Source organism: Numida meleagris, chromosome 1, assembly GCF_002078875.1.
Source record: "Numida meleagris isolate 19003 breed g44 Domestic line chromosome 1, NumMel1.0, whole genome shotgun sequence".
In the NCBI taxonomy this organism is placed as follows: Eukaryota; Metazoa; Chordata; class Aves; order Galliformes; family Numididae; genus Numida; species Numida meleagris.
Window position 1 is genome coordinate 46,868,262 of NC_034409.1, and position 14,983 is coordinate 46,883,244.

Sequence of the window (14,983 nt, forward strand, 5' to 3'; positions counted from 1 at the left end):
ATGAACTAACTCTTCCATGAGATACAAAATAACCAAAAACATGTTTGGAATTAGGATTGAGTATTGTTGACCAGAAATATTGGAGGTGTGATTTATTATTCTTGATGGGTATTGCTCAATTGCTTAAACTTTTGCTTTAGGGCAGTAAGTAATCCACAGTCCCCAAAAAGTGGTGGGTACAACTGCTTAGAAATAAAAATAAATTGCAGTTGATGGAAAGGAGCAAGGAGTTAAAGAAAAATAATAGAAGAGTTTAAAAATGCCCTTCCTAATAGTTTTCCATATGCATGATTTTCCTTTGTTCCTCTTTTTTCTTTTTCCCTTTCTTCTTACAGCCTTTGTTATCTGGATCTTTAGTTCTTCCTGTTTCTTTCATATCTTAGCTGCTCTTTCAGCAAGAGTTTATGGCCTGAAGGCCAATTGTCTCTTTCTTCTTTAATTATGGAAGCTGAAGGCCACTTTGTTTGCCCTGAGTGCTTAATTGAAGGAGGACCGTGCATGCTCTTTTGTTGCTGTCCAACCTGCCAAGAGTATGGTGCACTGCATAGATGGGACAACTGCTTCTTTGGCTATTCTTTTTTAATTGGCATTCTGGAGCAAAGGGGGAGCCAATAAGGAGATTATAATACTCAGTCCCTGGTTTAGGTAATATTGTGATGGCATAGACTAATTTAGTTTATATGGAGTGTATACTGACACTTTTGCTTTTACATTGTCAAAATAAATGGAAACTACTTTTCTTTAAGGAGAGAATTTTAAATCTCCAGAGTCTTTTTCTTTTCCTTACCAAATGTGTTTTTGTTCACAGCCCCTTAGTCCCACTCCCATACTTACTCTTTTATCACTAATTAACGTTTTTCTCATAAATTTATTTTAGTACAATTGCATGTATGGTCACTGCAAAGTACTTGCTTGGCCTTTTATATGCCATCCCTATGAATCAGTCAGAATGACTTCAGACAGTAAATATCTTTATTCAAATTCTAGTCTGTGTTTGCCCTTGTCTAATGTATTTGCCTAATTTGATATCCGAATGAGTCATTGTTTTATAAAAGGAATGTCTTTGAAATTATTAAATATAGTGATAAGACTTCTAAGCAGCAAAATGTATTTGAACTGCTTTTATAGTATTTATGCTAAAAGGACACTCAGACACTCCAGTTCTACCCCAAGATACTTGCTAATGTGGTAGTGGGTTTGGGCTTGGCTCTGACTTATCAGATCATGCATATCTTATGAATGAGTCATGAAGACAAACTGTCATATATCAAAGCTTAATTATTGCATAAACTTATCTTTCAGCCATTCTCCTCTGATCTTCTCATACCAAAACTCAAATATTTCCTCTTGTAATGTGTTTTATTTTGCCAGGAACAAACCCAGTGATGCCAAAGGAAGCTGTGGTTGCATTTTAATGACAAAATACAGAAAGGAATGTGATAATTAAGTTATGTTCTGAATATTGGTTATAAATTATGTTGTCTCATGTAAGCACTTGGGGCTTCTGTTTTCTTTTTCTTCCTACTGCATCATTTTTTTCATAATGTTGGAAGCTTAGCTGTGTGCAGAGATTTTCTTATCTAAGGATACCAGCTGCTTACTGGAGGTTGAAACTGGTTGTTCCTTTCTCAATCAATGTCTGTCATAAGGAGACAAAAATGTGCATATGACTTACATGATTTGTTTTCATAATGATGAATGTAGTTTAGTTAGGAAATTGATTATAAAAATAGAAACCAGGCTTTGAAAAGCAATTTGAAGATACGGTATGGGTCTGTTATGATCATTTTAAGGCTAATGAGTATATTTCACTTACATAGTTAATCTTCTCAGTGTCTAGCAACAATGTTAATGTGGGAAGCTGATGTTGAGAGTAGAATGCATGCTTTGCTGATATGCAACCAAATTATATGCTAACTATTTAATGTGTTATTTCCATGGAATGAATACATAGAATGCAAATGTAATATAAAGCCAAGGCATTCTTCAGAACACACAAGTATCATCACAGAAGCGCAGTAATCTCACTTAGGCTTTCTATGGATAACGGCGAGAGAAGATTTTGAATCACTACCAGTTTAGAGGCATGTGCAACAGTTTGAAGAGTGAGATTCTATCAGGTCCAAACTACTCTTGAACTATATTTCAAATCCAAAACTTGAAATGTAATAAAGTCTAGATGAAAGGGAATCTTCCTTGTTTCAAGTGAGTATTGTTTTAGTGTGATCCAAACAGGCACTGTACTGTGCGTCACACTGTTCCTTCACTCCTTCCAGAGCGTCAGTTTTGCTTTCCTATTCTAAATTAATTCAGTGTTTATTTTACAAATAAACTTTGCCTGAGCAGGGCAGTTACTTGAGATTCCCTCCAGGCCTTACTACTTTTTCAGTTCCCTGCTGCTTCCTTTGATAGACCTTCTAACAAATGAGGAAACAGAACAGGTGTAATTAAAAAAAAAAAATAGTATATGTTAATTTGCGTCTTAGCATAGGAGAGTTGTAAACTTTCAAGTTCTCTTGGTTCAGTATGGCCTTTAAAAAAGATCATCTGTGATTATTTTGCTCTCTTGTCAAATGTAAGAGGGAGGCAAAGAAGACAGTTACAGCAGTCCTGTAGGGATGGCAAAGCAAATTCTAGAATGATGCCCTCTTTCTGTGATACAACGTATCACAGTATGCAAAAGTTTACTATTTCATCTTGTTACTTCCTCTGACATATCTCCTTTGACATGGTCCCACACAAAATCCTCATCTCTAAATTGGAGAGATATGGACTTCAAGGGTGGACTATTCAGTGGATAAGGAATTGGCTGGGTATTTGCAGCCAGAGGCTTTATGTACAAATGGAGGCTAATGATTAGTTGTTTTCTTTAATATCTGTCAATCGCACAGTGAGACTGAATTATACCTTCAGCAAGTTTGCAGACAACACCAAGCTGAATCATGCAGTTGATACAACAGAAGAAAGGACAAGCTTGAGAAGTGGGCCCATGTGAATCAAGTGAAGTTCAACAAGGCCAAGTACAAAGTGTTGCATTTTGGTTGGAGAAATCCCAGACATGAGTACAGACTGGGAGAAGATCTCCTTGAGAGCAGCCCTGAGGAGAAGGACTTAAGGGTTCTGGTGGACAAAAAACTAGACTGAGCCAGCAGTGCGCTCGTGCAGCCTGGAAGGGCAACACTATCCTGGGCTGCAGCAAAAGAGGGGTGGTTAGCAAGGAGAGGGAAGTGATTGTCACCCTCTGCTCTGCCCTTGTGAAGCCCCATCTGAAGCACTGTGTCCAGAGCTCCCAGGACAAGAAAGGCATGGTGCTGTTGTAGAGGATCCAGAGGAGGGCCATGAAGATAATCAGAGGGCTGGAGCACCTCTACTATGAAGAAAGGTTGAAGGAGCTGGGCTTGTTCAGCCTGGAGAAGAAAAGGCTCCAGGAAGATCTAATTGTGACCTTCCAGTACTTAAAGGAAACTTATAAAAAAGATGGAGAATGACTTTTTTACATGGACTAATAGTGACAGAACAAGAGAGAATGGCTTTAAACTGAAAGAGGGGAGATATAGATTAGATTTTAGGAAGAAACTCTTTACTCAGAGAGTGGAAGTTGAAGACAACACCAAGCTGGAAGGGAGTGTTGATCCATCAGAGGGTAGAAAGGCTCTACAAAGGGACCTGGATAGACTGGATTGATGGGCCAAGGTAAACCGTATGAGTTTCAATAGGACCAATTGTTGGGTCCTGCACTTTGGTCACAACAACCCCAGGCAACCCTACTGGCTTGGGGAGGGGTGACTAGAAAGCTGCTTGACGGAAAGGAACCTTGGTGTGTTGATGGGCAGTCGGCTGAATATGGCCCGCGTGGCCAAGAAGGCCAATGGCATCCTGGCTTGTATCAGGAATTATGTGGTGAGTCGGACTAGAGAAGTAATCCTGCCCCTGTACTCGGTATTGGTGAGGGCCCACCTCGAGTACTGTGCTCAGTTTTGGGTGCCTCAATACAGAAAGGACACTGAGGTGCTGGAGCAGGTCCAAAGAAAGGCAGCAAAGCTTGTGAAGGGCTTGGAGAATATGCCCTGTGAGGAGAGACTAAAGGAACTGGGGCTGTTTAGTCTGGGGAAGAGGAGGCTGAGGGGAGACCTTATTGCTCTCTTCAAATACCTGAAAGGTGATTGCAGTGACAGCGGGGTTGGTCTCTTCTCACTGGTGACAGGTGACAGGACAAGGGGAAATGGCCTCAAGTTGTGCCAGGGGAGGTTTAGGTTGGAGATCAGGTAAAGCTTCTTTACAGAAAGGGTTGTTAAGCACCGGAACAGGGTCCCCAGGGAGGTGGTTGAGTCACCATCCCTGAATGTGTTTAAAAACCATTTGGATGTGGTGCTCAGGGACATGACTTAGCAGTGGGTTGTTAGAGTTTGGGCAGTATGGTTAGGTTGCGGTTGGACTTGATGATCTTGAAGGTCTTTTCCAACCTGAGCAATTCTATGATTCTATTATTCTGTGGTGAGGTACTGACACAGGATGCCCAGAGAAGCTGTGGGTGCCCCATCCCTGCAGACATTCAAGGCCAGGTTGGATGGGGCCCTGCTAACAGCAGAAGGTAGGAACAAGATGAGCTCTAAAGTCCATTCCAAACAAAGCCATTCTGTGATTTAATAAATATGCCAGCTGCTCAATGAAGAAAGCATAATTAATGAGTATTTGCATATCTCTAGAAGCTAAAAATTGTACATTACGAAAAGGTCCAGTTTTCTCAAGGAAAATAGCAAATGGCTACTACTTTATTCTAAATCCTAAATATTTTTGAGTAAGTTAAAAGAAATACCACCGTTACATTAGCTTAGAAAATGAATAGAATGTCTGTAGATTCTTTGCAGGTTAACTCTCTTTCCTTTCAAGAAGACCCCAACAATGTTATTGGTCTTCGCAATTCTTAGATAATGCAATCTATACCAGCCAAGCATCCTCTTGAGATTCGTGGATACACAGCTTATGTAGCAGATATGTAAACTCTTAGATACTTTGGAATTTTTTGATTAGTTAATTAGTTGGTTGGTTGGTGTTTTCAGTTCTTGTAGTCCTGTTTTTTTCCCAGCTGAGCATAAGACTGCATTGGGTCTTAGGGAAACAAAGTTGTGTCTGTTACAAAAGTGTATGGACTTAGCTGTTATGATAGCCATTGCACTTAACAGAATTCTGACAAAAGTATCCTGTGAGGAGATAAGAGTGGCTGAAGTGAGAGACGATAGATCATGTTTTCTTACATATTAGTTCTTGCAATTCTTTTATATACCGATGCCTCTAAAACAAGCTGGAGAATGTATCTTCTCATCTTCAGCTTTTCTTTCAAGCAGAGATCAGGTTATGTATAAAAGAACTCAGAGTTGTCATACTAACATTTATATCTTTTCAGCACAGTGCCACAGTGGGTGTGTTACGTAAATTGCCACAATGGAGTGTATTTCAGATTCTTTAGCTTAGAGGCCATCTGTCATTGGAAGTGGCACATTCACCTGCTCATCATTTCTGTAGTAGTGTGTTCTTGGGACAGAGTACATGCAGGTGAAGTTAACAAACAGAGCAGCACTACATACAGCTGAGTTTCAAAAGACTTAGTAATCAAGTCACTCTTTCAGATGGGAGCAAGCATCACAAATAGATCTCTCTTTTTATCCAAGAGAACACCAAGTGCTTTCAGCTTTGCTTCAGAAAAGAACAAGCTAGTTTCCTAAGGGATATTTTTCTACTCAGAATCCAGCATTGCCTCTATATGGCACTTTGCTTCAGTGTCTGATCTGCAGGTAATAACAGAACTTTCTTAAGAAAGTTGTCTTAAGTCATATAATCTAGACAGGATTCAGCACTTTCGTAATTATCAGTGCTTATCTGTGTTTCCTTCTCAACATTTCCCTGCCACATTTGTATTTCCTTGAATTCTGAGGAAATGGAAGTGAGCCAGGGCATGCTACTGAGCGCTTCTCCTAATGTTATTTACCTGGAATACTTTTTTTTGGATTGAGAATATATTCACATTTATATGTTTGTCTAACTTTTCTTTGTTCCATGTTTAAGGCACTCTGTGTAAATTGCTGAAGGAGAAACTTAACAGTGTGGATGTGTGCTGACAATTTGCTCTAAGAATTCCAACTATGGGTCAGAGATTTTTCTTCCTAATCAGTGACAATGTACATAACCTCTCTGTCTACTCTAAATGTTCCTGTCTGTAAAATGAGGTTTTGCTTGCCTGCCTTACAGGCATGTTGAAGCTTAATTAGTGTAGGTAATAAATGCTAAGTATTTTTTAAAAGAATCTAAAATGATGAAGCTTGGATCTTAATTCACAGCTTTTATGGGATAGGGTTCAGTATTGATTACCTTAGATTTTCACAAAGCATGCTCTGAATTTAATAAGGGATTTAACAAAAATAACTCTTGAAAATGATAGTGATTCTTGTTAATAAAAGATAACCTGTACTTGCTCTAAACTAGTCGAGCTGTACTCTTATTCAGAGTTTTCTTGAGTGGCATAGACTTCGAGATGTAAATGTTGTATAGGTCTTTCCCTTATGAAGTATATATTCTTATTATTTTATGAAGATACGTTTTTCTTATGATATTTTCTTTACTGATTTTCTTTAAGCTCCAGTATAAGGGAACAACATAATTTAAAATCACACTCATTAGGAATTCTTCCAATATTTCTTAAGTAAAAATAAATTATAAGATAAGATTGGATTCCATTTTACTAGAGTGGGAGGACAAAAAGAAAAATGTTGAGGTTTTGGGGGTCTGATTTTGGCTTGGTACCTCATCATGTTTAATCAGATTGGTATCAGCCATGAAGGGCTGTCTGTCCAAAATCCTTCTCTCTCCATTGTCAGGAAGAATGGTGTCGTCAGACACCTTTTTGTCAGACTGCTTCTCTGCTGCCATCTGCCACATGGCAACAAAACATAATGTGATATCGGTGGGAAGATTCAAAATCTGTTGCCATTCCACCAACATCTGCATTTGAAGTCATGGGCCAACAGAATAGAATAGGAGGCATTACTTTTGGAGCAGTCTCCATACGCAGTTTGCATATGTCTCTTGTAAAGTTACCCATGTGTCCTTGTGTGTGTTGAATGTGATTTTCTTTTTTCTCTAAGTTCTGTTTTCTCCTCAAGACTATTATATGCTTTATGCTATTATGCTATGTAATTAAAATTAGCCTTATGTTAATCAGAGATTCCCAGTTAACTTCTCCCACGGATTCTTCCAGTCTAAAAGCTGCTTAAAGCTCCTGAATGAGAATTTGGCTGAAAATGTTATTATTCTGCTGTAATGTAAATGTCTTTGGTAGAGTTCAAAAATTGTCTCCATATGACAAAGATTACTATCGGGAATGACCTCAAGACTTTGAGATTCCCCTAGGAGATAAGAGTTATCATAAATCTCATTTTAATCCATACTCTCATTGGTAAGAACATTTTTGACCTTGTGCAACTGCGCAACAATATGTACAAAAAAATAAATAAACGAAACTCCCATATTGCTTCATCTTAATCCTTCAAACATTATTCTCACTCGTGAAAAAGGATGGGGAACAAATAATATGATACGTTTAAATCATATTGCTGGATGCCCCCTTAGAAAATGTTCAGATGTTATTAAGTGTTTCAAGTGTGTATATTTGTTGATGTACCAGAATCAGTAGTTCTTGTTTTAATGCATGTATCATGGTAACTAAGATGGTTTCATTCACAGCTGTCCTAGATGCATGTACAAAAGTAGTCTTACATCCCGATGTAATGTGCATATAGACATAGCTTAAAAAGAGTTCCCCTCTTGGTAATTAGCTGCTGATTTCCAAAGAGGAGAGGATGCCTGCTCTGAGAATTCGGGTCAGTTGTCTTCTAGCAAAAATTTGCAGTATCTGAAAATGGTTGTTTTAAATGAATGGATAACAAATGTAGGATGATTTTAAGTGTAGGACAGTTATGTGTCTACATCTTTTTGAAGGGAAAAGAAATTGTGCAAATTTTCTACTGAACTGGCATTGACAGTAAGTTATGTCTTCGATTCAGAGCTGATGCTCTTTAGATGCGTCTGACGGTTTCTCTCATTAAGAAAGATTTCCAGCAAACATCAACAGTTTTATAGCCACATATTTTAGTGAGTTGAGAAGTCACTGAAAACAAAGCAGCAAAGAACTTTTGTATGCTTCAACACTGGCCCAGATAAAGTGCGTGCTTTACTGTCCTCTAAGAGCTTAGTTTAGCTCAGAAAGACTAGTTTGACACTTCAGGCTGCATTTTCTGTACCTCAGTAATTTCTTTTATTGTTAGGAAAGGAATGACTTCTTAGATTCCATTTACTGCACAAGAGAAACGTCATTGCAAAAAATCTTTTTTTTTTTTTTTTCAGATATATTTTTCAAGGTCTCAGTGGAGAGCTTTGATTGTTCTATCTCAGGAAATGGCAGACAACACAAGGTAGGGAAGACCTGGTTCTTGGTTGATTGTACTGGGGATATACATTTTAAAATATTTTCTCTTGTAGTTCATATCTCATGGTGGATTGCAGATTTTTTTGTCTTTGAATAAATGCAATCACTGTTTAATGTTCAGAATTCCTCACACTCTTCTTTCATGAGGGAAGGAGGATCTTAGGAAGCTGCACAGAAATGCAGGAGCATCTTGGGAAATCTGCTCCTTTAGGAGAGAGTAGCATATTTTTTTCCCCAAAAGAAAAATTAGGAAGATATTAGATGAGAGAAGCAAATGATGTTTCCTTCTCTTTTTAAGGAGCTGTTTGTCTCTTGCTATGTGTCTAGAAATGACACTGGAAGAGTATTTTTCATATGTGCTGTGGGGTGATTTGCAGGTTGATGTGGGGAAACCAATCACTAGAGTCTGTTTTTTTGGCTCACCAGTCTATTGGCTCCCCCTACCCAATCTGGAGAATGAGGAGATTATTCTCATTGCTAGAGAACTGCTGAAGAAGGAGAGTTCTCTTTAGATTTTTTACTAAATATTTTAATGAATTATTGAAACTAAGAAGTCTGCGTATGGAGGAGGAGAAGGATGTCATACTCTGAACTTGGCCTGTTTTTCTTATTTGTGGAAGAGAATAAATGGATGTACTGGACATCCATCAGCTGGTTGACTGAAGAATAGTTTATACTAGAAGACATTTAACTAAAAGTATATAGCAACAAATATTTACTTCTTTTAGTTAGCTCAGCTGTATGCTGAGTTTTCTCCTAGGAAAATATGCAGATCCATGTGTAAAGGAGCATGAAATCATTTTTAACTTAAACTGTCAGTTGACACTTCATTTCAAATGCCATATTTAGTCCCTAATGCTTAAGAAATGTTTAGTTTGTGTTTTCTTTCTATAAAAATAATTTACTGGGGGTTCCCTGGTTAGGGAAAAACAGTGGATAAAATCAGAAATGTTATACAAGTCCCAGAAAATCAATTGTATTATGAAAGTTACAGGAACACTTTGAATATCCAATGTATGTAATGTTTGGAAAGAAGGTCCTGCTAGTGCATGACTTAGTGTTTCAAGGTAAGATGAAACTAGTTTCAATGCCACTTGTATTGTAAAAGCCAGATTTTTCACCCTTATTCTGCTGGGACAAAACTTATATATATGTGTGTGTGTGTGTATATACAATATATGTACATACAAGGGCTGCTCTGAAAGTAATGCCTCCTATCTTGTGATGTCAGTCCACAACATCGGAGGCAGATGTTGGTGATATGGCAGTAGAGGCTGAACCTTCCCTCCAATATTCCATTACATTTTGTTGCCATGTGACAGACGGCAGGAGAGAGGCAGTCTGACAGAATGGCATCTGATTTGGAAGTGCGTATGAAGCAAAGGTGTGTCATTGAATTCCTCAGTGCTGGAAAAATGGCACTCACTGGCATTCATCAATGCTCTCTGAACTTTTATGGAGATCAAACTGTGAATGTGAGCACAGTGAGGTGGTGGGTGGTGCATTTCAGTGGTGGCGACAGTGACAGTGGGTCACATTCACTGGTGCAGATTGTTACAAGCACAGCATGCAGGCTCTTGTTCATCACTGGTGAAAATGCACAGCTAATGATGGTGACTCTGTTGAAAAAGAGTGCTTTGTAGCTGAGAATTTGCTCTATCAAATACTGTTGTGGTGTTTGTCGTAGTTTTAATGGAAATAAACAGGAGGCATTATTTTTGGAGAGACCTACATGTACTTACTGGTGAGTTATTTTTTAAACAACAGTAATATTTCCCCCTTCTTGCATAAAATATCTCCTAGAATGATTCAACTTTGTGCTAACTATATTTTCTTCTTTAAAAAAAGGAGAAGTGATTGTGAAAAATTGCAATCCTATCAGAAAGTTTGTGCTGGAATCACTGTTTAGCATTTTTTGTTGTTGATGGTGGTTTTACCAGTGCAGGAATGATGATATTTATCACTGGAAGCTGGATGAAGTTGAATACTTCAGTACAGTGTTTAACTGGTTCATTAAATGATCCTTGAGATGTCTGTGGTGGAAAATAGGTATGAAGAACAGGTCCAGGTTCCGTCTGGTTTGCTAAAAGTGATTGTTCACTGGTTGCTTACAGAGAGGCAACAGCAACTTCAGGAGCTCAGCTAGCCCACCCTCGTGTCCCAGGGCAGATCAGATCAGATCCCAGCAGAGCTGCATCTGTCTGTATTGATTTTTGCAAGGACCACTTGTGGAGCATGTCAGTAATCAACACGATCTTAATAACTGTCTGCTTTTTATTTTAAATCTCTATTGGTAATCGATTTACATTTAGTTCTTCGCTTTCACCATGCTGCAATCTCTTTCTTCCAATAAACTTTATTGACAGCAAGTATTAACATACTTTATGTTCACACTTATTGCCTGTTTAATGGATGGGTAGTGCCTAAGAGCAGATTTTAACATTCCAATAACAAAAGTCTGTTCCATAACTTCCCTCATAAACAGATGACATGAAAATAGGGATTATGATAGTTTGCCGTAGATAGTTTGTTTGGAAATAAATAATTCACTTTTGTAAGTACATCCAAAGGAATGTTGCCCAGTTTTTATCTTTTTCCTATATTAAAATATCTGTTTAACTGTACCGTATTCAGTAGGATTTTGCCAATTTTGTATAAAAATAAAGTTATTGCAATATTCACAGGTCAAATATCTCAATCTCATGATTTTCATAGTCACCTTAAAAATTTCCAGCCTGAGGAGTTTTTGTAATATATCTGTACCTGATCTGAATTTGATATTTTTGATAAGTTAGACTATGTCTGACTTACAAGAATAGGAACTCCCATGAGAGTGAAGCAACTGGCTAGGATTAGCTGTGCACCCACTTTCTATTAAGCTGATTGAAAGAGAGGTAGAGAAATACTATGCATGCATTCTGTAATCTAAAGACTCCATTTTTAAAGGCGTGATAACAGAATAAAAAATGTTTGCTTAGCCGAGTTCTGTTTTGTTGAGGAGAAGACTGTCACATTTGTTTAGCAAGGGGTTAAACAGAAACTAATCCTTTAGGCTTACTTTGAAAGGTGGTTATCTTTCCAGCAATAGAGAGCATTGTTTGCTCTGCCAGAAACAGTGTAATTGTTCCTTAAGCCAGTATGTTCTCTAACAGAACAAACTTATTAGAAAGAGGAAAAATATCATTTGCATGCGTGTTTTCTTTAGAAGATTCAAAAAATTAAGTGAAATTGCTTTAATTTATATCCAACAAACAGGCATTTTATGTGAAATAAGCTCTGTTAAAGATTTTTGTGAATAGATTATTTTGTGCGTGACCAGTTCCCTAACAGAAGTTTTATAGGTTGTGGGAAACAGAACAGTAATATGCTTGGCTCAAGTTAATTACATTTATTAATTTGAAACACTATTCTCCAGTAGTGTTTGGGACAAGTGGAAAAAATACTGAAACCCTTTCTAGGCAGCATTTATCTATTTCAATTATTTTTGACAGTTTGTGTTGGTGTGTGCTTTAGCATCAGTGCTTTTCTATCGAGAGTTGGTAGCACAAGCCTTTTAAAGCACAAAGGGTAGCAGTACTTCAGCCAATCTGTGATAAAAGGGAAAAAATGAAATCACTATGGAAACTGCAGGAAGAATCTAAAAGCTTTCTTTATAAAGTAAACGTCTGATGTTTGTGACTGCGGGGGCAAAAAATTCATAAATCTGTACGATGCTATCATTTCTGATTTGTTATCGCAGCAAATGCCAAGTCTAAGCAGTCTGACCTTAGCCTTATTAAGTGCTTTCTTTTCAGATACAGTTATTATTTGACAATAGAGAGACTGCAGTGCTGCAAGGGGGAAAACTAATATATTTAAAATGTGTGCGTGTCTGCGTGCATGTATCTATCTATCTATCGATCTTTCTTTCTTTCCCCATGAAGCTTACAGAGCTCCGAGCGCTGAACGTGGGAACTTGGACTGCTATTCTGAGCACATTTCAGAAAACTCTGTTGCGTCCCATTACGTGCCTGTCTTTGATCTCAAATTGAAAATCTCGGAGCCTCTTCCTCCAATCCAAAAGCAAATAAATAGTGAAGGAAAGAAACCTCTCTCCTCTCAGCACGTAGGGCCTCCACGACTGAAAAATGAAGGTGACAGTAATAGCTCTGATGAACCGGCTTGGACAACAGACAGCAACAAATACCTGTCTCTGTGGAGGAGTTTAAGAGCACTGCAGAGATTCTCAGACAGTGCAGAGCCTCTTGGCTTACACAGGCCACTGTCTTTCTCTCCAAACAATACCAGCCAAGCTTCCTCCATACTTACAACTGAAGAGCTGCGGGAACAGGACAGTAACTAATACAGCTTTCACATTTGAATCTCCCACTCTTATTAAAAAATAAGAAATGAAAGAAAGAAAAAAAGAAAAGAAAAAGACATGAATTCTAAGCAAGATGAGGGATTTGGTAAGTATTGCTTTTTCATTTGTTGCTTTAGCCTGAAGGTTATTTTTAGTCATATGCAACTTTTAAGCAGGATTAGGCTTTTGAATGAGTTCGTGGTTTTGGTTAAGTTTTTTAATTATGGAAAAAATTAACGTCTGTTGCTGCTTTCCCAACTTTGTTAGCTTTTGAATTGCTTTGTCTTGTTGCTTTGCTGAAATTAGTGAATTAGCTTTGCAAATCCAATGTTTTAAGATGCTGAAAGAGCACTGGTGCTCTCTGAATATAAACATACCCAGTGATAATACACGTTACTAGATACTGCTCATATATGCACAATAACAGGCTTTAATATTTGTTTTAGTGTAGTAGTGTTAAAATATTGACCAAAACCAGGTAAATACTTTCCAACTACATGGCTCAAGCTCTGAAAGTAGTGTGAATGTTTTAACTCATATTGGGAAAGTTAACACATGTAGATTTAATCTGTGACAGATGACAGCATGAATTTTTTTGGCAATAAATGAGAGAGATCAGAATAATTCTTGGTTATATTCAGATTTCATGGTACACTGTTGAATGTTACTGTAATATGTACTTACGTTATTGACAGTAAGGTTTTTCAGGTGAACAGTAGAAAAAGAAAATACAATTCTTGTAAAAGCAGGTCAATCTTTCAGTAATAAATATAAATCCTAAGAAAGATATAGTTTGACTTATTGGCTTCATTGTAGCTTTTTATACATATAATGGAAACCAATTATCTGTGGAGAAAATTTGACTTTGTGGAATGGAATTAAATTGCTTTTTAAAGGCTTCCTTAAACAGCACTAGCTGGAGGGAAGTCCAATAACATTTTTTGCTCTGAATTGTAATGACTTTGCTACATCAATAAATCATGTTGTATTCTGACTTTTATCAAAGATTCTGAGGAAGAAAACTACACGTGGAGGCTTGAAGATACAAGGGCAGCCCTGACTGTTTTTTTCTCCAACCAGCTACTTTACTCATGGCCCTTTGAAAGCAGCGATTCCTGTGAATCAGCAGTTAAAATGGTAGGTCCACATGGGCTTTGAGCTGATGAGAACAACTGTTAAATACAAATTCCTGATAACAGGTTCATTGTCAAACTGGAAAATCTGTAATGTAGTCTGCCTACTTAAACCAAACTCTATTCATTTTCATCCCATTTGTATTGTGTTTTTTTTGTTGTTGTTGTTGTTTTAGGAAAAGTCTTATTCTATTTATTTCTTGTCTTGATTTGGAACTGGGTACAAAATTAATTATAAGAATAAACCTCTAAAAATAGTTTAATTTACCCTATAATACACAAATATAGCCTGTGGTTGTAATTCATATATCAACAGCTAGTAAGTGTTGGGGCTCAGTGTTGAATTGAGGGAGGTTTTGTGAAGTGTGTGTTTTGGATTCAGAATCTGAGGATTTACAAATGAAACACCTTATTTTGAACTGTGATTCAGTCTGCTGATGCTAACTCTACAGTAATCACATGCTGAGGGGAAGAGTGGGTTCGGAGGTGTGGGGGGAGGACGCTGTCGACTTCTACCTATTTTTCCGAACAGGTCATGTATCAAAAGTGTAATCTGTATGAGAAACATGAACTGGTGAAATGCATCTCTGATGCTAGTTTCCTATGTTGTTATGTAGAATGTTTGTAATTATCTTGCTGAGTCCTAATCCCTGACATTTGCTATCACAAAGCATCTAGTGAAGAATGCAATACTCTAATTAATGTTTCTGTGGAAGAGTCGGGGGGAAGAAAGGTTGTGCTGTTTTAGCAGAGCATTTTAAAGAAAAGCTATTTCGTTAATGATATAGATGTAAAATGTTGGGAAGCCTAAGGACACTTTATTGACTCTAATACCTTGTTCTTTTCTATCACAGTGTACAAATACAGTTAAGCATCTGTTAATATTATTTTCTAAACCGTGTACTGTACTTCCCTACATCAGAAGCAAAACAGGCACTTGCTCCCTTTAAATATTTATATAACTTGATATTTCCTACCTTATATTTTTACATATTTTCTGTGATAAATAATGCCTGGTTGCCACTTTTT

General features: G+C 37.5%; 1 long non-coding RNA gene across 1 annotated transcript; it reads left to right on the plus strand.

Moving 5' to 3' along the window:
* LOC110392587 lies at window positions 8,395-14,934 on the plus strand. The gene is made up of 3 exons (XR_002434496.1): window positions 8,395-8,465; window positions 12,403-12,927; window positions 13,828-14,934. It is a non-coding gene; the product is annotated as an uncharacterized LOC110392587 (long non-coding RNA).